The sequence below is a fragment of the Narcine bancroftii genome, chromosome 7 (assembly GCF_036971445.1).
Source record: "Narcine bancroftii isolate sNarBan1 chromosome 7, sNarBan1.hap1, whole genome shotgun sequence".
Lineage (NCBI taxonomy): Eukaryota > Metazoa > Chordata > Chondrichthyes > Torpediniformes > Narcinidae > Narcine > Narcine bancroftii.
The window spans coordinates 39,915,680-39,941,077 of NC_091475.1; the positions used below are offsets into that span (position 1 = coordinate 39,915,680).

The 25,398-nt window shown below is 40.4% G+C and overlaps 1 long non-coding RNA gene across 16 annotated transcripts in view; it reads left to right on the forward strand.

The window, feature by feature from the left end:
• The window catches only part of LOC138738794 (uncharacterized), a 321,374-nt gene extending 306,138 nt beyond the window's left edge, over positions 1-15,236 (forward strand). For 7 of the 16 annotated variants that reach the window (XR_011341749.1, XR_011341750.1, XR_011341752.1 and 4 more), the window contains 2 exons: positions 2,790-2,982; positions 11,119-12,167. This is a non-coding gene — a long non-coding RNA (uncharacterized lncRNA). Of the gene's footprint in view, positions 1-2,789; positions 2,983-3,262; positions 3,414-11,118; positions 12,171-14,437 lie in introns of those variants that run through there. The other 9 variants (XR_011341755.1, XR_011341753.1, XR_011341763.1 and 6 more) reach the window with 5 other exon arrangements.
• The last annotated feature ends 10,162 nt before the right edge of the window (positions 15,237-25,398 follow it).

Consider the following 25,398-nt stretch of genomic DNA (forward strand, 5'->3'; position numbering starts at 1 on the left):
TTAATTACTCTACTACTAAATAACTATATAGGTATTCACATTGGACCCAGGTTGGACTCTGATACCAGTGGTTGCCTATCTTCTGCAAAGTACAAGACTAAAACTGTAAAGGTGTAAGCAAGGACATCAGGCTCAAGGGTCTCCGATACCAGTGGCTGCTCTCCCGCACATGTACACACTTCACAGACATAGACTTTCAAACTCACTCCTGATTCCTTGGATTAACGGGAATGTGGCTCTCTGCAAGCATTGATCTATCACAGTACTACGGCTCAACTTAAGTGTAGTGCACACCTTACCCATGACTTCTCCAGTGATGTCCACAGTTGCAACCTGGCATGGAGTGATGTCCGGGACTTGGACTAAGAGGCAGAGAGCGAGAAATGTGATATGCATTGAAGTTTTATACTGTTCTGAGCTGGGCTCCTGGCCAATGATGACCCTGAGTCATTTAAATGAGCCAATGGCAAGGTGTGCACTAATGGGTGGGCGGAGTCTAACCTTGATTGGCAGGTGATGCAACTTTCAAATAAGTTTCAGACAGAGAGGTCACCAACCCTAATCTACAATGTTCCAGACAGACAGGGATGCCACATGTTCCTCCACAATCCACATATAACAGGTCACAACATAACAACGTAGTTTTAAAAACATTCATTCTCTGAGTGCCTGATGTTCATAGTTCTCAGGACAATGTGGTCCAAACTGCAAGCTCAATCAGAGTTGGCTGAAAACAGATATTGGATATTAAGTGTATGGTGCAGGAAAATGCCACTGAGGTAGCTGATGAATGGTAGCACAGGCATGAAGGCAAGATGTCCAACTCTTACTAATTCTAAGGTTATTATGTATTAGTAAGAGACTAAGAAAGCAGCTGTTAGCCATTGCTGACCACTGGACTGTTCCTCCTAAAGCAAAAACAAGAAGTTTGGAAAGTAGTTCACTGCATTAGTGAACAAGACCATAAACCACCAATTGCACTGATTTTTTGCTGACCAGCCTTCTGTCAACAAATGAGTGCAGTTCTGTTGGGAGGATGAGTATGGTACAAGCTCTGGAAGGGGAGGCAGGAGTGGGATAAGAACACTCAGCAGGAAGTTGCATCTGCCCATGGTCTCCATGGAATAATGTCCCTGACCTGACACAATGTGTGAGACTTCTGGTTGTCTTCACTGAACTCTGCCAGTTGCAATACAACTCTCCTTTAAGAGATTGGATGGAGAATCCCATCAATTTTATATTTGAGAGACATGGAGAGATACAACATGGAACAGGTTCTTCCACCTGCCAAATCCATGTCAACCATCAACCATCCACTTAGACTAATCCTATATTAATCCCAAGTTTTGTTCTCCTCATATTCTCATCAACTCCCCAGAGTGTCCCACTTGCCTACACATTTGGGGAATATACAATGGCCAATTAACCTACCAACCAGCACAATTTTTTGGATGTTGAAAAAACACAGAGCACCTGAAGGAAACTCACACAACTACAGGAAGAACATGCAAACTCCACACAGTGAGCACCTGAGGGCAGGATTGAACCTGGGTATCTGATGCTGAATTACTTCTGCTACCTAGTCTTGGCACTGATTCCAAATGCTGAATCAATATCAAAATTACAATACTTTAATTTTAAATGGAAAACACCCTTCTTAAATTATTGTTCATCGAAAGTGAATTAAATTATGTTTGAAAGTAAATTATTCTGCAAGTTACTTATAGGTCAAAATAAATTGCCTTTGCAGTTGATATGATTTAAAAGTTTTAAAATTTTCTCTCAGGAATTAGTACATAGAAAGTTCATAGAAATGAACTTACAGTAACAATTTTTTTCCAATGCAATGTTTTTGAAAATTGATTTTTTTCCAAAGTGAGATACATGATCTGCATTAATTCCTCATGTGTGGGGGGATGGGGGGATATAATTTCTCATACTGGATTCTTACTATAGCACCATGGGGAAAATTTGAACAAATTGTCCCAAGGACAACATCAGTGGAGACTTATTGGATGAATGAACGTAACAATAGTGTACTGGAACCCCAAAGAAAGAACACCCTTTGTTCCACCCCATCACATCTTCTATTCTCCTCTCATCTCCCAGTCCCGCAAACCTCACATATCTGAATTCCACAATCTTCTACAGGTACAAATGTTCCCACATCCACATATCCTAAGGCTCCTGATGGATAACCCATTTCCCCTAATTCCTCAATCCTCCTTCCAAAGCCTTCCTTCAGCCTGTTTCTAGATGCCTCCAATCACAGACCTTGATCATCTTCCCTCCCTGCTTGTCACCTATTGCCTCCTGACTCTTCCCTCCATCCCAGAATTTCCAGCCAAAACATCACATTTCTTTGCACAACTATCCGCCATCTTATTGAATTTTCAACCCTTGAGGAAATGGTGCTTTCTTTTATAGCTTAGAAAACATAGGGGCAGCAAGGTTGACATAGCAGTTTGCACAACACTATTACAATGCCAACGACCCAGCATCAAATTCAGTACTGTCTGAAAGGAATTCGTACATTCTCCCCATGACTTGTATGGGTTTTCTCCAGGTATTTTGGTTTCCTTCCACTCTCAAAATCATAATTGATTGGTAGATTGATTGGATGTAATTAGGTGGCATAGATTTCATGGGCCAGAAGGGCCTTCTACTGTGTTATTTTGATAAAAATTAAATATAAATTTTCAAAAGCTGCATATTAACATGGCAGTCAATTTGCACCCAAAAAGATTTTACAAACAAATCGTAAATATGAGATGTTTGTTTCTTTTTAGGATATTTATCTGTTATGATCTTATGGACCTTCCAATGCTTGCCCAGTGCTATGGAATCTTCTACATCTACCTGGGAGGGGTTTAGTTTAGCAACACTTATGAAAGATATTTTGACTCTGGCACCTCCACGAATTTAGCAGAGATTGAGAAAAGGTTATCTATACATCTCAGAAGAGGAACTTTAAAGTACCAGGTCAGTGGTTAAAGTGTTTCAAACTGAACCATAGCTGATGGAAATGAATCATCAAGGTCATGTAAACTCAAACCAATGGATTGCAACTTTTCAAGAAGTAATATGTATTATCGTTTGATCTATGGGTGCGAGTTACTTAAAATTTCCTGATGTGTTTCCTAGACATAATATATGCGATATAGATCTCGATACTTGCTAGTACTCATCAAGATACAAGAAAGCATGTTAATTGCATATCACAAAATGTATTATGTATTAACTCTAATGCATTCCATCCTAGCTTGGTGAATTTCCAGAAGCTGAAGTGATACACATGACGCAGCTAATCAAGATAAACCACAGTTCATAGATTATAACAGTAACATTGTGTTACTTCAGAGCATTTGTCCCAGATCATAAAAGAATAAAATATAACACTGTATATAGTCCTAGGATCTTAAAATTATACAAAATGGAACACTGGGTCTGTGGCTCATTTGTCTATGCGGGCTCTCTTCTCTTTGGCTTGGCTTCACGGTCGAAGATTTATAAAGGGGTAAATGTCCACGTCAGCTGCAGGTTCGTTTGTGGCTGACAAGTCCGATGCGGGACAGGCAGACACGGTTGCAGCGGTTGCAGGGGAAAATTGGTGGGTTGGGGTTGGGTGTTGGGTTTTTCCTCCTTTGTCTTTTGTCAGTGAGGTGGGCTCTGCGGTCTTCTTCAAAGGAGGTTGCAGCCCGCCGAACTGTGAGGCGCCAAGATGCACGGTTTGAGGCCATATCAGCCCACTGGGGGTGGTCAATGTGGCAGGCACCAAGAGATTTCTTTAGGCAGTCCTCGTACCTCTTCTTTGGTGCACCTCTGTCACGGTGGCCAGTGGAGAGCTCGCCATATGCGGGCTAAGGTATCGATATATCGCCCATTCAATTTGACTGCATTTGGCTCATATCCCTCTAAGCCTTTTCAATCCATGAACCAATCTAAATGTTACATTTGTATCCTCCTGTATCTTGGGCAGCTCGTTCCACCTATTCAGCATCCTCGATGTTAAAAAAAGTTGGCCCCTCAGGTCCCTTTTAAATCTCCCCTCTCTATCTTAACCCTGTTCTCTCTAGTTTTAGATTCCCCTACCTTGGGAAAAAGACTGTGACTATTCATCTTATTCCTGGTTCTAAAACTATATGTTTTAGACTCACGGAAAAAGTCTCAGCCTATTCAGTCTCTTATAACTTAATCCCTCCAGTTCTACTAATATCCTTATGGATCTTTTCTGCATCCTTTACAGCTTAATTACTTCCATCCTATAGCTAGATGACCAGAACCCACACAATACCCCAAGTGTAGTCTCACCAAAATCTTGTAAAATTGCAATATGACAGGCCAAATCTTGAACACAATGCCTTGATCAGTGAAGACAAGCATGTCAACCACTTTAACCACAACATTGTCTACCTGTATGGCCATTTTCAAGGAACTATGTCCTTGCACTTGTAGGTTCCTACATTCTATGACATTCTCCAGGTCCCTCCCATTTACTGTCCAAACTCTCCCCTGGTTTAACTTCCCAAAATGCAATACCTCACACTTATCCATTCCTTAGCTCACTTTCACAGTTATCTGATTCTCTTGTAATCTTAGACAAACTTCTTCACTTCCACTACACCAACAATTTTGGTGACATCAGCAAACTTACTAATCATGTCAAATACATCCTCATCCATATCACAAAAACAGTGGATCTATCTCCAATCTTAAAAAACAATTCTCTACTACTAACCTCTGATTCCTTACACCAAACCAATCCTGTACCCAATTGGCCAGCTCACCTTGGATCCCATGTGATCTAACCTCCCAAACCAGCCTATCAGGCAGGCTCTTGATAAAGTCCATGCAGACAACATCTACCACCCTGCCTTCTTCAATCCTTTTGGTCACCTCTTCAGAATAAATTCCTGAGATGATATTTGTCAAAAGTTAGTTTAAAAATATATTTTCTTAACTTTTATTCTCTTCATTGAAATATGGAAGGTGAAATAGTAGGATTATGATTACTAGTGTAACAAGTATGCTTTCAAATAGAATTCTTTTCAAATATTTTTATTGATTTTCACAATTGATAACTCACCAAACTGTAAAACACATATTACGCAAACATAATACAAAATTACATCAAAAGGATTTTTTAATCACACATAGTGTGATTCTAAACCCTATCCCCTAACCGAAGGTGTCTGACTAAAGGAAAAATATACTTCATTCATGAAGTAAAACTGCAAATATTAAAATTTGCTTTCAAACAGAATTGAAGACAGATTTACAAGGCAAGAAGTGAAGGAATGTGGTTCTCTTAGTGTCCCACACACCATTACATGTGAATAGATTTGACTTTATGGAATATTTATTTCTATTGACTTCAAAAGGAGAAGGTATAAAATGGGCTGCGTTGATCTGTTTTACATTATCATGCAAAGTCAAGGTTCCCCTTTCTCTATGACAGGTTGCTGTGTGGTTGTGCTTTCCGTCCTTTTCTAAATTTAGAAATACAGCACGGTAACAGGCCCTTTTGGCCCATGAGCCCTCGTCGCCCAATTACACCTAATTGACCTACAACCCTCTGTATGTTTTGAACAGTGGGAAAAGCTGGAGCCCCAAGGGAAAACCCACGCAGTCATGGAGAGAACATACAAACTCCAAACAGACAGTGTGGGATTCGAATACAATACTCGATCGCTGGCGCTGTAACAGCATTACGCTAACCGCTATGCTAACCATGCCGTCATGGTCTTATCATGGTTTAATAGACTTTTACTGGAGGGCAATGATTTCAGTTGACCTTTGCTTATTTTAATGTAAAAAGAAAGAGAAAATGACGTGAGTGGGTGGCTCTGCTTCCCTTTTAGTGCTCATGAAAATAACTTAAGACATCACGTCATCCACTGGGAGCAGTTTCACACTTGCCCTGTGGCAATTATCATCACCAACACATATTAATAACAGGCACCGCCTTGGAAATTGTGGCAGCCACAATGAAAATGCTTTCTCCAGAAAAGTGAACTGCCATGCAGACCTTAATGAAAAATAAAGCAGGCAGGACTTTGCACTACACGATCAGGCATTTACAGAGGGAGGGCAAATGTTAGTAAATGGAGTACAGCATGGAAATATTTTGAAGTTACTTTTAGAAGGAAGAATTATAAATCAGGTTATTATTTGAATGGAGAAAGAATGTAGAAAGTTGCAGCACAGTAGAATTTTATCTTTATATGCAATAGATAATTATTAGGCTAATGGAACCTAGATTTTTACTTCAAGGGAGTGGAATACTTTAGAGAAGAGGACTTACTGCAACTTCATAAGGCACAAGTGGGGACATATCCAGAGAACTGTTTGACTCCCCCTGTTTAAGGAAGGGTATATCATAATTAAAAGCAGTGCAGCGAAGGTTCATGGGATAATCCTGGATATCCTTTGAGGAAAGGTTGAATAGGTTGGGTTTGTACTTGTTGGAGTTTGGAAGAAAGAGTGGGAATCTAATGAAACATACAAGTTTCTGAGGCGGATTGTCAGGTTAAATACTGGGAGAATGTTTTCCCATTTGGAAGGATCTAGAATAAAAGGATTCTGAGGACTTCTGAGGCAAGGAATTTCAAAGATTTGTAACCCTTTGAGAGAAGATATTCAATTTTAAGTGAGCAGTGAGCAGTACCTTATTCTGAGACTACATCATCTAGCCCTAGAAGGTGTTCAAAGCCAAGATAAATAGGTCTTTAATCAATAATAGAATTGACAGAATGGATTTAGGCAGAGGTTCTGAAACCAATTCATGAGCCATAGCTCATTTCCAGGTCAGAAAAAAATCATGGGTTCAATATCCGGTCCCAAGATTTGAACATATAGTTTAAGGTGAGATCCAGAACAGTTTTTTTAAAAGGGCAGCACTGTTATGAATGCTGTCTTTCACATGCAGTAGTAAACAGAAGACCTCTCAGTCTGTAGATGTTAAAGATCAATTAGTATTTCCTCAAAGCTAAAAGTTGTTGATTGGGAATGGGATCCAGGTCAACTTGGCAAGAAACTTCACCTGCTGGAATCTGGAGCAAAAGGAATCCAGACATTTGAGACCACAAGTTGACCTGGACTCCATTGGTAATCAACCATCTGGAGGAACTCTGCTGGTCAACAGCATCTATGGAGGCATGGTCAATGTTTCACTGTGGTGTGCACAGGCTTTCATATTTGGCAGATGCTGGGTTGCATTAATGAAAATATTCAAACAAATTAAAACAAAGGACATCAATGTCATTGCATAAGTTGTTGGTTGAACTGCATCTGAACAAGTGCACCCTTAAATACATGGAATAATCTAAGGTGGTTCAGATGAACATGAAAGGACACTGTCTTATGAATGCAATGATAAACTGACTTCCAACATAAGAGATTATATACACCTGGATCTTGGACATTGTCAGGCAGACTCTGTCATTCACAATGACACACTGAAACCTGCCCATGTTGACAAAACTGGACCTATTCAACAGTCAGCAGTCCAACACAGGGGTCAACCTCCCCAAAAAATCTACCAGGTGATAGTGTCGGAAATGGGGGTGGGGTGGGGGGGGGCGGGTGGGATGTAGTGGCACTTTCGATAGACTACACCTCCCAGAAGTCTAGCAAACTGGCACAGGACGTCATAGCATCATGATTTGGCACATGTGGTTCAGAGTTTTAAAAGAATATGCACATGACTTGAGTAAATCAGTTCTGATTTACCTGTGTGTTTCATTATTTCGTGTACATCAGCCACATTGCGTTTTCAGTGGCTACATTATAATGATCAGCATGGACTTGGTAGGTAGGTCGAATAGCCTGTTTCTCCTTTTGTCTCCAACTTTCATTAATTGATTAAATTACAATCTGGAAGTTTAATATGTAAAGCTCGAAAGAAATTTAAATTGAACAACCTTTGGAAGAAATGCCAAACTTAATGTTACAATCAACACAACCCATCTCAGCTGGACAAAATGATATCAATTCCTTAAAAACAAAAGGGGAGTCTCAAACTAAAGGCCAAAGATTTAAAGTGAGAGGGGAAAGATTAAAAGGGGTCTCTGAGGGGATGTGAGAGCTCTTGTAATTGTTGAATGGATAATTGGATTACCTATTAGAATAATGAGAGTTAAGATTCATCTGTATCCCTTTACACACATAGGATGGTTGGGGGGCTGGGCCCTTACACAATCCTTCATCAGAGCGTAAACTGAAAGATCACTTCATTGAGCACCTTGGCTCTGTCTGCCGCAATAGCCTGGATCTCCCAGTGCCCACCCATTTCAATTCCCCATCCTATTCCATTGCTGAAATCTCTGTCCATGACCTCATGCATTGCCAGACTGAGACCACACGCACATTGGAAGAGCAACACCTCATCCTTCATCTGAGTATCCTCCAACCAGTTGGCATGAACATAAACTTCGGTTTCTGTTGAAACCTTGCCCCCCAACTTCATCCCCTTCTCTTTTCATCTCTCTCTCTCTTCCCTTTTCCCTCTGTCTCCTTTCACAGAGCCAAAATTAATTTTCACCTTTCCTCTAATTTATCCAATCAACACTTTTTGTGTTTTAGTCTGGACCTCCCTCTCCTATTCTTCTCCCTTTCTCTCTCCAGACGTCTGCCTGCCAATGGCACTGATTTGCACATCCTTCCATTTTAGGTTGGTTATTGAGGTGCTGTTCGACTCCATCTCACCATCTTGTACTTGGGCAGAGGCGAGAGCAATGTAGTCAATACCAGGGTCCATAGCTGATACCTCAAGTGCATCTGAGTTGGAAAGTGCATCAGCCACTACATTGTCTTTTCCAGAAATGTGCGTTATTCTGGTAGAGAATTTCGAGATGAAGGATAATTACCACTGTTGTCGAGCTGACCAGGGATCCAACACATTCGAAAGCACGAAGGTCAAGGGTTTATGGTTTGTAAATATGGTGAAGTGTCTGCCTCCCAAAAAGAAATGAAAGTGATGGATGGACAAATATATGGCTAGGAGTTCTTTATCAAAGGTGATATATTTTTTCTCAGCCTCATGGAGGTGGCGGCTAAAGAATGCCAATGGTTTCCACTGTCCATCAACATACTGCTGCAGAGCGCCCCCGTGGCTACATCAGGCGCATCTGTTAAAAGGGTGGGGTCAAAAACTGCTGAGTTGTAATTTAAGGAAACTCTTCTACATGTCTGGAGAACTTATCAACAGTCTTACACAAGGCAAGGCATAGCACAGGAACATATGATTCTGCCAGGTGAATAGTTTGAAAGGTGGTACTATCCACCAGCCGACACCCTTTTAAATCCACCATGAACGAATTAGCTCAAAGGACTGAGTAGCAGTCGTGACACTGCCGCTATAATAAAAGGCCATGTGTAAACGTTCTCTCAAGCTGAACATTCTTTTTTTTTGGTGCCACCTGTGGGTACGTTGGAACACTATTGACTGCTGCGAGTTGGAGGTTAGAGGGAGAATAATATATATCAAAACTGATTTAAAAAAACACTAATCTCTGATCCTGTGTCCACCAAAATTTTATGTTGGGACAGCTGATTCCAAACATATAGAAGGCTTGTAGATTTTCAGCCATCCGTCGCAGCCATTAATGATGGTTGGCTAGGGCGTTTCCTGAGAACGCAGAGAGTGGCAGACACCTACATGCATTGACTCCCCAACGCCAGTGGTAAAAACTCCAGGTGGAAGTGTCGACAGGCTATCTGGCTGACTTGAAGCATTGCCTTGTTATAGGAGCTAGTGTGTTGAGAGCATTGGATTTGGAAGTAGTATCAATAACAGAGGTGCTGGGTGCGGACAGCTGTGACGCAGTGACATTGTCCAAAGACCTTTTAGTGTATTTTTTTTTGCCAGCCACAGGACGTCTGCCTCTGCAGCTACTGGCCTGGGGTCTTTGAAAGAACACTGTGATAATAAGAGTCTAATATCTTCTGGCATCCTCTCTCGGAAGAGCTGTTTGAATAATATCTGGTCATTGGCCAGATGCCAGGCACAGCATGTCATCCATTAATTCGATGGGTTGTGGTCACCCAACTCATCCATGTGTAGCTGTCTGTTGGCCCTCTCTCTGTGGGACATGCTGTAAATTCGCAGTGCTCTCCAGGCTCCAGTGGATCTCGCAGGACGTCACTGACTCACTTGACAGTGGCTTAGTCCGAGGCACTGACAGGTTGATAATAGTGAGTCACGTCCACCTCGATCTTCCTGAGGTGAAATTGTGGCTCTGTCGAAACCACTGCTCTGGTTCCACCGTCTAGAAGGGTGGTAGCTTAACAGCAACAACTGCAGTATCCACATGGTCCAAAAGCTTGTTTTGGACCCATCGGGGTTACCAATTGCAGGCACTGAAAATGCTGATGTACACGAAATAACGACACACATTTTCAGGTAAATCAGAACTCATTTACTCAAGTCATGAGTGTATTATTTTAAAACATTGAACCACCATGATGTTATGATGTCCTATGCCAGTTCGCTAGACTTCTGAGAGTTGTAGTCTATCTATAGCGCCGCTACAATACACTCATTTTCACACCAATCCTTCCCTAACCTATTTTAACCTTCCCACATTCCCATCAATTCCTTCTATACTTAACCACTCTTCTACATACCAGGGGCAACTAACAGTTGCCATTTAAACTACCAGCCCACACATTTTTGGGATGTGGGAGGAAAGTGGAGTACCCAATGGAAACTCACAAGTTCAAAGGGAGAATATGCAAACGCACCCTAGGTCACTCGAGCTGTGAAGCTGAGGCTCTACTATCAGTTGCCGCAGAGATGTGATAACTTTCAGGTGATCATAGTTTTTCCTTTCCCACAGCATCCACCAATTTCCAATCTACCATTGCCTGCATGCAATCTCTTCTCTATAATGGGCAAAGTGGAGACTGATGAAGTTAGACACGGTGAATTGTTCTCGTTTGATCATCTCCTCCTTGCTCAGGGCTACAGAAAGATAGGGAATTTCGATCAGTGAGTTATCTGCAGATGACTGTACTCTGAACCTTTCCACAAAGAAAGAAAAACTTGTATTTATGGTATTTCTTGAGTGCAGGATGCTGAAAATTGCTTTTTATAAGTGCTCTACTTTTGTAATGCAGGTTCTGTTGCAGCTGAAGGAACAGACCAGACAATCTGTATTCAGAAAAAACCCACAGATGTACAGAAAGTTGAAGACTATATTTCTAGGTTCAAGAAGTGTCTTTCCAATGGCTATCAGAATCATGAACCTCCCCTTTTTATACTATTATTACAAGATCCTGTTTTAGTAAAATGGGATTATCACTGTAAGGGATAGAATAGACAGGAGGAACTGAATGGTCACAGTTAACATTTAGCATTTCATACAAGCACCTCACAAGTCACAGCCCAGCGATAATTCGATACATTGGAAGAACTGAGGGAAAGCTTGTCACAGTCTGTTCCAGACTTGATACATTTGCAAAGACATTCTGATTTTGCGGGGAGAACCATTCTGACTGCTGGAGAGAAGACACCTTTTGAAAGCAGCTCTTGTGACCAGCCAGTTTGTGGAATTCAGAGCATAGCATGTTCTGTGAATGACTGGACCTTTTCGGTGGATTGACCAGTGCCAGGAGGGCCTTTTGGGAAGTGAAGTGCTTCATTTTGATTGTGACTAACAGTGGAGGTCACTTGGGTCTTGGAAGCTTTGTGGAGGCCGCCCAGTTTGAGTCCTTGCCTACAAAAGGATCAGGAATGTTATGACTACAGCTTGTGTGGATGGATATTTCTTCAAAGGCAACGCAAGGAGAATTCGTGAGTCTATAGCAGACACAACTCCAGTCTCCCCATCAGTTCATCATTAATTCTGGGCATCAAATTTCAAAGGCCTACACTTCAACACTGAATTTAAAAAAGTGGACTGTAATGATATGGGTATGTCACACACACACACACACACACACACACCATAGTTGGGGATAGATTTAGTGTTAAGGATAGTTTAAGAGTTGGAAATAAAATTAATGTTTTAAATTAAACCCTGATTGATTAATTGTCTATTGCTGTTCATTACGTGTGGTTCGTAACACTAGTCACAGAGTGCTCCAACACCTCAAAAAGGATTGCCTGCACTACTGTAGCACCACTTTTTTCTTGCACAATGGTAACTGAACATTTATTATTTCTTTTTAATTTAATGTGGACTAATGTAGTTTTTAATGAAACAAGAATTGTACATTGTACAATGCATGTTACAATAAACTTATCATCAACACCGCATTTTGATGATACAAGCCCCTGTAAGCATGAAGAGGATGGCTGACAAGGGATTAAATATTGTCCAGGATGTCTTTCTTTACTTACTGGTAGGGCACTGTGAAGTGTTAGAACAGAAGGATCTGGGAATACTGATACATAATTCCCTGAAAGTAGTTTCACAGGTAGATAGGGTTGTAAAGAGAGCTTTTGGCATTTTGGGCTTCATAAATCAAAATATTGAGTATAGGAGTTGGGTAAAATTGTATAAGACATTAGTGAGGCCATATTTGGAGTGTAATAGACACAGTAAATGCAAGGCTTTTTCCACTGAGTTTACGTGAGTTACAAACTAGAGGAGAAAAGTAAAACAAGAAAGTCTGCAGACACCATGATTGAAGTACACCACAATGCTGGAGAAACTCAGCAGGTCAAACAGTGTACTTTATGTAGCAAAGATAAAGATACAAAATCAACGTTTGGGGTTTGAACCTTTCTTCAAGGTATGAGCAAAATGTGGGATTGTGCCCAAACAAAATGGTGAGGTGAGGGGTGAGAGAGGAGCACAGTCTCACAGGCAGGAGGCAATAGATGGATAAGGAAGGTAGGGCACACCTGCAAACAAGTGGAAGGGAATGGAGAGGGAAGGGGATGAAGAGCTGGAGGAAAGAAGTGAGGAAGAGAGGGAGAAAGGGGAGTAGGATAGCAGAAACTGGAGAAGACAATGTTAATGCCATCAGATTGGAGGGTGCCCAGATGGAAAAATTAGGCATTGCTCTTCCAACTTTCAGGTTGTCTGGGTTTAACAATATGTGAGACCATGGACAGACATGTAAACCAGAGGATATGGGTTAAGGGCAAAAGGGGGAAAATTTAGGGAGAACATTAAGGGGAAATACTTCACACAGAGCCTAGTGGGAGTGTGGAACAAGCTGCCAGCTGAAGTAGTGGAGGCAGGCTCAATTTTAACATTGAAGATTTGTACTTTGCAGCCCTGGACCCCCTACAGTTTGGGAGATGTCAAAGCCCTATCTTTAAAGAAAAAAAATGAGATGGCTTAATAAATATTTCTTCTGGGCCTCCATCATGGTTATGGGCAGGAAGGAAAAGAAGAACGGCAGCTTCATTTACAGAGAAGAGCAAAGATGGAGTTAGAGAAATTCATGGAGCTGAAGAAGAATATTTGGCCTATTGCATCAATGCCAGTAACATTTCCTACCTAGAGGTGCAGGATGGGTCAAGCAAGATCTGATTCATTAACCATTTCTCTCTTCACAGATACTGTCTGACCCATTAAGTATGTCAAACATTTTTAGTTTCCTTGAATGTTTGGCAACATGATACCTAGTTCCCACTACTTCAGATATTAGACAACTTTCTTATCTCCTTGGACTCAGGTTTAGTCTCTGCACCACTGGATACGGGTCTCAGGTCTAAACCTTGACTCTTCTTCACTCGGCAAATGTTGCACCTAAATCAGCATGTAGTATCCCTCAATGAAGATCGTGAGGGATGAGCCCTTGTATATATTTGAGGAGTCCATTTGTATATTTTGCACCTAAAGCAAATATTAGCAGATAGGAGAGAAGGAAAAACAAATGGGTCAAAAACAAAGAATGGACCGGAAATAGGAGGTGACGAGTGAAGTTGAAATTCTCTCATGTACTAGAAAGGGAGAAGGCTATAATGAGCTTAGATAACTTTGAGCAGAGAGCTTTCAGAGTCAACAGATATTTTTACATCTGAAAAACTTCATCTAACATTGTTGGACATTTTGGAAGGTGGAATCAATCTCAGCAACAAAGGCTGATTATCCTGGCCCCTGAACAACCTAAAATATTGGGAAGGAAAAGCAGAGTGTAAGCTTGTTACCAGTGTGGGGAACAAATTGGCTGCTTTCATGGATATGACCTACATTGCAAGGCTAATCTGCTCATGTTGTGACCCCAATAAATATTTAGTTTGTTCTTAATTCCCCCCCCCCCCCCCCCCACCTCAGAGGTTATGACTAATTTGTGCCATGTGGCAGTAAATTAGAAACAGGCTCTTAGATGAATTGAGTACATTTAAAGCAGCGCCATCAGTAATAGCTCTCTGGAAATAGCTTCATTCTCATGGCTGTATCCAGCTTTGGTTAATATGCTGGTGATATGACACTTTACAATGCTACTGCATTCACAAATACCTTCTTTCCACTTCCAGCCAGATGTCCAAGATTACATGCCCTCATTTTAGAAGCTTTCCCATTTGGCTCTTGGATATTCAACTTTCAAACTGATCCAGGATATAACTGCCTGTTGGACACAAAACTGGCACATCCAGACCTGGAGGCAGCCTCAAGCGATAGGTAAATGCACAGATAACATTTCCTGTGTCTGGAATCAGAGGTTAATCTCAAAATCAGAGGTCAGCCATTGAGGACTGAAATGAAGAAATTTATACACCAGGTTAGTGGTGAATCTTTAGAAAAAAATGACAGCTCTGTGGGAGCTGCTGTAACAGCACTGCCGACGCTGTTACCGACCAGGAGAGCGGGTAGCGGAGATAGAGAGTCCTTCTGCCTGGTCCTAATCCTGATGGCACCAAATGGGCTTTAAAATCCTGTTAAGGAGCCAATGGTGTGTTTTTTTAAATCCTGCAACCCCAGAATCTGTGCCCAAGATGGTGGCACCTGTGCTAGGCAGAAAATGATCGCAGACTCAGGGGAAGCAGTGGACTGGCACAGGGCATCAGAAACAGGGTCAGCACCCCTGTCAAGAAGAAGCATAGGAGATTGTCCTAAATGGCAGTGGACCATTGAAGGTCTTAGTGGATGAAGGACATACATAGACTATGGAATATGGGTGATGTGTTGAACGACTCACACAGGCTGCAAGGTGCTAAAAACTGGCTCCTGAGGGCCAGGTATCTGAACTGAGATTCGAGAGGGTGCTGAGGACAAGAAGGAGTCCTGAAAAGCTTTGGGAGCTGAAGGCTCCCTGATTGAATTGGATATTTGGATATGGAGCTCGGATTTGAACTGGAGTCTGTAGGTCTGCAGAGGCAAAGCCGCCGACATGCAGTGCCTCTAAAGGGAGTCTCCTATTTTTAGGGGTGCATAGCAATGCTCATGGCGACTCTTTGTTTGCCTTACGGCAGGCAAAAATATATGATGTATATTACATTTTTAATGTATTGTTAAGTGACAATAAAAGGAACCTTTGATTGGAGCCCAAGAAGTGGTGACTCAGTCGTTTGATTCTTATATATTAAGAAATTGGGATCAGTGCAGGAAGTTGTGCTGAGATAAGTTAACTATGACCTTACTAAATGGCCAAGAGGCATGAGGGTCTGAATTGCCTCATCCTTCCCCTTCTCATAGTCTTGTGATTTAGGGTCACGTATGGATGCTTGTTGGGCACAAACATAACCACAAAATTGTTGGGCCAGGTTGGGACATGATTTGAGGGAGTAGAGTTAAGGATGCAGATTAGGAGGTACTCTTTTATCTGGAGAGTGGTGAGTCTGTGGAATTTTCTGTCCAAATTGCAGTTAGATTTTGGCAAAGTCAATTTTGGGATTTGGGGAAAAGACAGAGCCAAGAACACAGGCAGATCTGTCATGATTTTACTAAATGGCATTCAGGAAAGTTTTCTTTATCGATGTATAGGTGCCTGAACTAGAGAGTGTGAAATACTGGATCTCCCTTTGGGGAACGATTCAGGGCAGTTACAGAAGCGAATGTGATAGAAACCTTTGTATCTTGTGAGCATACTGCCACTAGTTTCAAGATAATGGTTGAAAAGGACAGGTCTGTTTCTTGGGTTGAGATTCTACTTTAGAGAAAGGCCTATTTTGATGGTATAAGAAAAGATATAGCAAGTGTGGATTGGGCCAGGTTGTTTTCTGGCAAATATGTGCTTGGTCAGTGGGAGTCCTTCAAATGTGAAAGTTTGAGAGAACAGAGTTCATATGTTCCTATAGTTATTACTATCGATGTACCACCTTTCAGAAAATAATAACATTATTGACGCACTCCTTTGTCAGTTATTACATTGGCCAATTAACTTACCAACCTGAGTATCATTGGGAGACGTGAAGATAATGGAACACCTAGAGAAAATAGATGTGATCACACAGAGAATATGCAAATACAGGCAGAGATCATTATTCAAGCGGTGTTGTTGGCACTGTGAGGCAACAATTGGATGTTAATGTCATTAATATTTGGATGAGACTCTTGAGTCACTAATTAAATCCAATAGATACAATAATCATATCATTGAACAGAATACTACAGCACAGGAACAGGCCCTTAGGCTCATGTATCTGCACCAAATGTGATGTCCAAGTTAAACTAAATCTCTTCTGTGTATATATAATCCATATCCCTCTATTCCTTGCATATTAATTTGTCTATCTAGAAGTCACTTAAATACTACTATGGTATCTGCTTCCACTGTTACTTTGGTGAGGGACAAAGTAGTTAAATGATTAAAAATAATCCACTTGGATTAAGATACGGTACAATAGTTGAACTATTAAATGATGTCGTGTACAGCACCAAAATACTGGACAAGTCCTGGAAATCTGATTCAAATTTCCGAACAATAGATATATTGGGGGGAAAAGTGGGACAATCTGAGGGACAAGGAGAGAAGGGGAGGGACTTCTGAAAACATTGATGAGCACATTTCAAGCCCAAAGAAGAAAGTACTGTTTGATCTGGTTTTGGGAAATTAGCTGTTTCTGTTGGAGATCTTGTGGGCAAAATATTGAATAATTATGAAAAAGATTAAGGAATTACAATATATAGAGACATGAAGTTATACAGCAGGGAAACAGGATCTTTGGACCAACTCTCCATGCTGACCTAAGCCAGTTCCATTTGACCCATATTCCTCTGAACCTTTCCTATGCGTGCAATCTAAATATTTTGTAAACATTCTAATTGTACTGCTTTTACACCTTCCTATGGCAACTCATTGTATATACTCTCTATCCTCACATACATAACCAGAACCAAGCTATTTTTAGGCCAGTTGTAAAATGGATCAGGTGGGTTGAAATGAAAAGTGATGGCCAAGTAAATATTCAAACAATGGGTGGTTTTTCATACTGGAGATGTTTTGGGAACAATGCTAGGAAGATAGGGGCAGTGAGGTGAGGATAATAGAGTTGAGGGTTGTTGAGAAGAAAGCTGGACCTTCCTAGCTAACCAAAGATAGAAATGTTGAACTGAAACAAAGATTGAATTATTGGATTAATAATACAGCACAGAATCAAACTCAACATAGAAACCATAGAAGAGATTAAAAATAGAACTTAAATAGCTGGGATCAAAAGGAGAATGGAGACGCACGAGAGACTGCAAAAGCTGGAATCTGGCGTAAAACACAACCTGCTGGAAGAACTCAGTAGGCCAAGCAGGATCAGTGGGAGTAAAAAAATAATCACTGTTTTGGGCCAGATCCTTTCATTAAGATTAAAAAGATGATGTTGTGAAAGCAGACAAATCATGTTCAATTAAATTAATGAAGTTATACTATGAAGTAACAAAGAAAGTCAATGTGGATGGTATGGTTGATGATTGAAAAGGCATGGGACAGACCCACAAATGGACTTGTTAGCAAAATTAAGTCACATGGTACAAGAGGGTTAATGGCAGCATGGATATGAAGGTGGCAATGGGACAAGATCACAGAGGGTAATGATGATCCGATGCTTGTCAGCCTGGAAGGATTTCACAGAGTATCATCACAACCCTTTCTGACATATATTAATATCCCAGACAAGTGAACAAATCAAAGTTCCAAACTTTGCTAACGATGCTAAGAATTGTAATGACAAAGACCTTGAAAGACTTTAAGAGAATATAGATGAACTAATAAATTGTGAAGTGTATGAAGAAGCCAAGGGACAGAAAGAGCAGCAGACTGATGTGTACAAATCTTTGAGGTAGTTGGACATAATGAGTTGATTGCAAAAATATACCAGAGATTCCTGTGTTTATTTACAGAAAAATAAAATACAAAAAACAAGTTAAAAACTGGATAGCCTGCAGCTAGAGTATCATGTTCAGTTCAGTGTGAGAATAATTCATGGAGATTTATCAGAAGACGGTACAAATGTGATGAGCTATGCGGAGATATTGGAGCTGCTTTGTTCAGAGAATGGTGGGAAAGAAGGCTTGCAGAGGTCATTAGTAAAGAGGAATAAATAAGGCATAAGTGGCTCAGAGGACACAGAGGATGACTCATATTTATTGTGAATGGGAAATTAGAATTTGATGAAATATGTCATTTTAGATCTGAAACATTCTGGTTGAATGCACGGATCAAGCATGAAAATAAATGGAATTTGATCCATAAGATTAAAAACTGTAATGCCAACTTTCAATTATATAGCAATGATTCAAATCAAAAAGTACAAAGGTACGTAAAAAGTGGACCATCAATAGTGGCTTTAGTGACACTGAGTCATGGTGGATGTATCTGGGCAGATGACCAAGACCTTAGTTGAAAGAGGTAGTTTAAAGATAAAAAAGAGAGATTTAGAGATCAAATTCCCTATCTTAGAGCCATGGCAGCTGAAGGCCAGTCCCACAGTGATCAAAAGTGGGGATGCACAAGTGGCAGGAACTGGACAAAATGGCATTCTTCAGTCCTCAGTGAAAAAACATGCAAACACACATACAGACACAGCACACATATTTACAAGCAATCTGCAATATATGCAGTAAATATTTTAAAATAAATAAATATTTTTAAATAATAGTAGAGTCTCAGAGGGATTTGTGTCAGTCATTCGCCAATCTCACAGCCCGTGGGAAGAAGTTGTTTCTCAGCCTGGTGGTTCTGGCTGATACTTCTGTATCTCTTTCCTGACGGGAATAGCTGGAAGATGCTATGTGCGAGGCAGTAGGAGTCCTTAATGATTTTCTGAGCCCTCTTCAGACAAAGATCCCAGTGGATCATGTCGAAGGGGGGACAGGGAGAACCAGTGATGCACTTGTGTGGCACAACTCCAAAAGCACTTCTTTGGAACAAACAGCTCTAGAAAATGAGTGTACATTATAATCCCTGCCATTTCTGGTAGTAATTTGCCATATGGGCTACTACATGCTCTATATAAGGGAGGTAAATTTGAACCATATTTGTATTTACAGATGTTTACAATTGTGTTATATAACTAAAGTTTGATTTACAAATTGTTAAGTGATTCCAATCAATTCCATCCTTGCACTCTACCAGCTGACCTTGGGATTTATATTACATGGACATACTGCCAAAAGACTGCTTTTATCCAAAGAGCTAAATACTAATAGTTGCTGAATGTTACAACTTTGCAGAGTGTCTTATGTGATCTTGGGTATGTACAAATGCCACATTTTGTTGCCACTACCCTGCTCAGTCTCTTCACAATCACAGCCCAAAAGGAGGCCATTTGGTCTGTGAAGGCTATACTGGACTGTGGGTCCATTCCAGCTATAATAAAAACAGAAAATGCTGGAAATGCTCAGCAGGTCAGGCCACATCTGTGGGAAGAGGAAGAAAGTTAATGTTTCAGGTCTAAAGACCCTTTTTCAGAACTGTGGAAAGAGAGAAAACAAATTAGAGCAATTCAGCTACTCCTATTCCACAACCCATACCCCATATTGCTCCAAATCTTTCCTTTCATATACTTAGACCCAGTTACATTTGGAATGCTACAATTGAATTTGCTTTCGCTGACAGTCCTGATCTAGACTCTGACCATTTACACTATAGAAGTTGTTTTTTTTTTAAAAGAGTTTTGCATCTTAGAAAGAGACCTTTTAGCCTAAATTGTCCATGCCACCCAAGTTGCCTGCCTAAGGTAGTCCCACTTGCCTATATTTGGCCCATATCCTCCGAAACCTTTCCTATCCATGTATCTGACACACTTTACAATTGACCCTGCCTCTACCACTACCTCTGGCCGCTCATTCCACATATCCATAACGCTCTGTGTGAAAAAGATGCCTCTCAAAGTCCCTTTGAAATCTTTCAATTTTCTAACTTAAATCTCTGCCCTCTAGTTTTATATTATGCTGTCCTGGGAGAAAGACAAATGCTTCTCATTTTATCTACCTCTACAAGATTCCCCCCTTCACTTCCTACACTCCAGGGAGAAAAGTCCCTGCATATCTATCTTATAATTCAAGCTCATTGAATCTAATAACGTTCTATTGAATCACTTCTGTATCTTTTTCATCTTAATCATATCTTTCCTACAGCTGGGTGGTCACCTGTTGTAACATAAATCTTGCATCAATTTTGATTCTTTTACCAATCATCTTCATTTCAAGGCCCCTTGTCATTGACCCTCCAATAGTTTTACTCTATCTGAACCATTCATTATTTTAAATGCCCCTATCAGGTCTACTGGCAACTTCCTTTATTCCACACTATTTATCTCCTATTTATCTGAATAGCTAAAGTCTCTCATCCCTAGAATTATTCTTTCACACTTTCTTTAGAGCCTTCACATCTTTCTTAAAGGGTGGTGCTCAGAACTGGATATGACACTCCAGTCATGGTCAAATGTAATTGATAAAGGATTATCAATGCTTCTTGTACTTTGCCTGTCTTTACACACCAGATCCTGATTGTGTTTTTATCCACTTTCTCAACCTGCCCTGTTGTACGCAATGAATGGTGCAACCCCAAAATTCTGCTTTTGTTCCCATTTTAAAATTGTGCTTTTATTCAATACTTCAGCAGAAGATAACGTGGAAAAAAAATCCTGCTACTTATTCATTTTGTGGAACTGTTATTTTCAATTAAAATTGCCTACCAAAGCTCGAGTTTTCAAAGGATCATGCAGCTGGGAAAGAGAGCACTTGGCTAGAGGTGGTCTTGAAAAGAAATGTTCGATTCTCCCACTTTCCTGTTCTTTCCTCTTGGAGTTTTATCCAATTCCCCTTTGAAAATACTGTATATTTCTGCATATAAGTCAACCTTCAGATAAGACAGGACCCCATTTTCATGGTTTTATCGTATATTGGACATATGCCGGAGACTGGTGTCCGGGTCTCCTAGCAACAACCCAAACTTTGTTACAACACCCCAATCACTAAGTAACTAATTTGTAAATTAAGTAAGCAAGTTAAAAAAAAACTTTGCTTCTGGCTGGGAAGATGCCAAATGGTGCTGGGTCCAAGTCTTTAGCATTAGATGCAGCCGGGCTCAGCAATGGCAATGGTGACTCCATTCTCAACTTTGGGTGCAGAGTGTCCTCATTGAAGAAGTTGCCTCACTGCCCAAGTGTGCTCAATGCAGGAACCACAGCTAACTGTCGGCTTGGGAGGCACTGGTTCCCAGGCAGGAGTGGGGACCTTGGGCTCCAGGGCAGAAACAGGGACCTCAAGCTCCAGGGCAGGAGCAGGGACCTCAGGTTCTACAATTGTAAAATGTCTTGGTGAGTTATGGCGGCACTGGGAAGGTGTCAAGGAGCAGTGACACCGGCGGTAGGAAGGTGCTTCAAAGGTCGACTTGTATGTTGAGCAGGTTTTTGAATTGAATTTAAGGTTCCAATTTTGTATCTAGCATATAAGATGACCCCTGATTTTTTAGTGCATTTTGAGGGTTTCAAAGGTCAACTTATATGCCGAAATATATAGTCTTTGATTCCAAACACTCTGTCTAGCTCTTCTTCCCAAAGCTTAACGTACCTCATCAACTATGAATCTCTTCAACATCCCACCCTGCCCCCGTCCTCCCTGGTTCGTTGATACTTCTGCCTTTAGAAACAATTTGTCCTTGTTTGATCTGTTGGAACCGTAATATTAAACACCTCACATAATATATCATAAATGGGATGTTTCATTATTCTGAGGACATTGACACCAAGTCCATTGTTCTGGCTCCACGCAAGCAAATCTCGATCTCCATCCTATATTCTGACTTATCATTACCCATTATTTGCCCAACAATGGTGATGTTGTCAGTGAATTTATAGATTGCATTGGAACTGAACTTGGCTATGTAATTGTGAATGCAGAGGGAATAGAGCAGGGAACTAGGTATGGTGCACCTGATGGTCAGTAGGTTGATGGTCAGTGGGGAGGAGGTAATGTTGCCCATCTAAACTGATTGGGGTATGTTGAGGAAAGTAAGCATCCAATTGAAAAGGGACAAAGAAGTCCCAGCTCCTTAAGTCAGATTATTAATTTAATGGTATGATTGTGTTGAACACAAAGCTGTAGTCGATGAACAACAGCCTGGCATTGGTGTTCTTGTGGTCCAGGTGATCTAACATAGAGCGGAGAACTAACAAGATGGCATCCGCTGTTGTCCTGTGATGCCACAGCCGAAGTGAAGTGGGCTCAGGACTTTCCTGAGACAGGAGTTGATTTGCTCTGTAACCAGCCTCTCAAGGCACTTTATCACAGGAGAAGCAAGGGTCACAGATGATAGTTTCTCTTCTTGGGCACCAGTATAATGGATGTCCTTTTGAAGTAGGTAGGGATCTCAGACCATAGCAGCAAGAGGTTGAAAATGCCCACAGAAACTCCAGTCAGTTGGTCTGTGCAGGTTTTAAGGATGTGGCCAGGTATAATGTCTGGGCTGGACACTTTTTGAGGATTCACCCCTGAAGGTTCTATTCAAGTCAGCCTCAGAAACTGGGAACACAGAATCACTGGCATTTGTTTAGGTTCATTACTGTCTCCTCCTTTGAAGGAAGTGTGGTGAATGTCTGCCAAGCTGCCTGTCTCCCCTCTGGCGAGCCTTGTTGTACTAACATTGGCTATGCATTATCTCTACTGATAAGGACACTCCCCTTGGATATAACTGTATATGCATCTATTGTCTTGCATTATTGTACCATGAGTTTCTGTTAATAAAAGCCATGATTATTGTTTGACCACATCGTCTTTGTCTACTTTATCATCTGGCACTTCAATTTTATTAGCAGAACTGGATGCAGCACTCAAGCCAGAGCAGCTGATAATTGACCAGTCTGCCCTGAGGGCCAGAGAAATTTTCAGCCACTGGATTGCTTGTTTTGATTACAACATGGCTCGAAACAACGTGGTCGATGAGGTGATACAGTGGGGCCACCTGAACTCTCTGCTGGGTGAGGTCCCTTTCTCCATAACGCAAGGACCCACCACTCTGGCTATAGCCCGGGAATGTCTGACTGCTTACTGTGCAGCGCCACGGAACGTGGTGTTTGCTCGACACCAGTTGCTGACTAGACGCCAGAAACCCGGGGAAAATGATGCTGCCTATGCACTGGCTCTCGACTCACTGGCAAATGAATGTGATGTCAGGGCAGTCAATGTGCAACAACACTGCAATGCCTTGAAGCTGGATGCTTTAGTCAACGGGATTGACTCCAGTTACATCCGACAGAGGCTGCTGGAGTCGGACCCCTTAATCTATGACCGGGCAGTCACTCTAGCCAAAACACTGAGAAGTGCCATGTGGTCCAGTGAAATGCTAGAAACCGAAAAGGAAACATCTAGGAGAGCTGGAACCCTGAAGGAAAGTAAAAGACTAACTCCTGAAAAATGCTACTTCTGTGATAAGAGCTGGCACCCCAGACAGAGCTACCTGCAGCTATTGTGGGAAACTCGGCCACTTTGCTAAAGCGTGTAAGGCAAAAAGTACTCTCACTGATAAGAAGAAGAGAAGCACCATGAAAATGCGACCTGGAGCTGAAGGAATGGAAGACAACTGTGAAAAGGGGGCATCTTCAGACAAGCAGGCTAAATCGACTTCAAGTACGAGGTGAGATCCCCTGTGAGAGCTCAATTGACTCCAAAGCTTGGGGGATGTTACGGACTGGAACGGTCGACTAAGAAGGGGGAGGTGAATGGTGAGACTCTTCTTCGAAACTTTATTTATTAATTTTAACATATGAAGAAAGTAAGTAATTCACGTACAGAAAAAATACAAAATAAAGTAATACAAGTACAAAGTAACATAGTTAATACAATACCAATCTCGGCATCTCCCCCTAACAACTAAAAACTAAGACTAAAAAAAAACTATTTTTAACCCCTAAACCCCCCCCTTCCCACCCCCACGATAAAGAATGAAAAATTAATATTATTAGTATAATAAAAAAGTATATATATCTTTAAAAAAAGATTGATATATATATAAAAAAACAAAAAAATATTAATTATTAATTATTAATCCAAAAAAATTTTATTATATAAGAATATATATGAAAAAACAAAAAACAAAAAGAACTTAAATGAAAAAAAAACAACTAATATAAAAAAAAGAAAAAAAAGAAAACATATATATAGAAAAAATATATAATAAAAAAGTTTTTTTAAAGAAAAAAAAATGATTAATTCAAACTTATTTAAATTGTATATAATCAATAAATGGGGTCGACTTTAACTCATAAAAAGACATCTTATCTTGTATAGAAAAAGATATTCTTTCCATAACCAAACAAAACTTCATCTCTGAATACCACCTATCTAAAGACAATACATTTCTATTCTTCCAAGTAATCGCTATACATTTCTTGGCCACTGCCAGCGCTAAGTAAATAAAAGAGATCTGGTAATTATCTAATTCTAAATCAATCAACGGTTGCATATTCCCTAATAAAAATATATCAGGGTCTAATACAATATGAAGATTATATAGATTATTAAATACAGATTAAATACCTTTCCAAAATTGTTGTAACCAATCACACAACCAAACAGCATGTAAAAAAGTACCAGAAACCTGATCACAATGAAAACAAAGATCTGACTTACTAAAACCAAATTTTTTTAATTTTTTGGGTGTTAAATATAATTGATGTATAAAACTATAATTAATCATCGCCAATCTAGCATTAATCAATTTTTGAACACTATTACGGCAGATTTCAGACCAATCTTCTCCAGTTATTGTTAAACTTTAATCTTTTTCCCATTTCATTTTATCTTTATCCCAATCTATTTTACTTTCACTTTCCAACAAAATACGATACAAACCTGATATATAACCCTTTTTTGGAAATGAGAGCACATATTTCTCAAAATCAGTTTCAGTTAGTAAATTAATTTGACGACCGCATACCTGTTTTACAAAAGATCTTAACTGATAATACACAAATATAGAATAACCACTTATATCAAATCTCTTTTGCAATTCTACAAAAGAACAAAAATGACCTTCTAAAAAACAGTCAGATAAATTATGTAT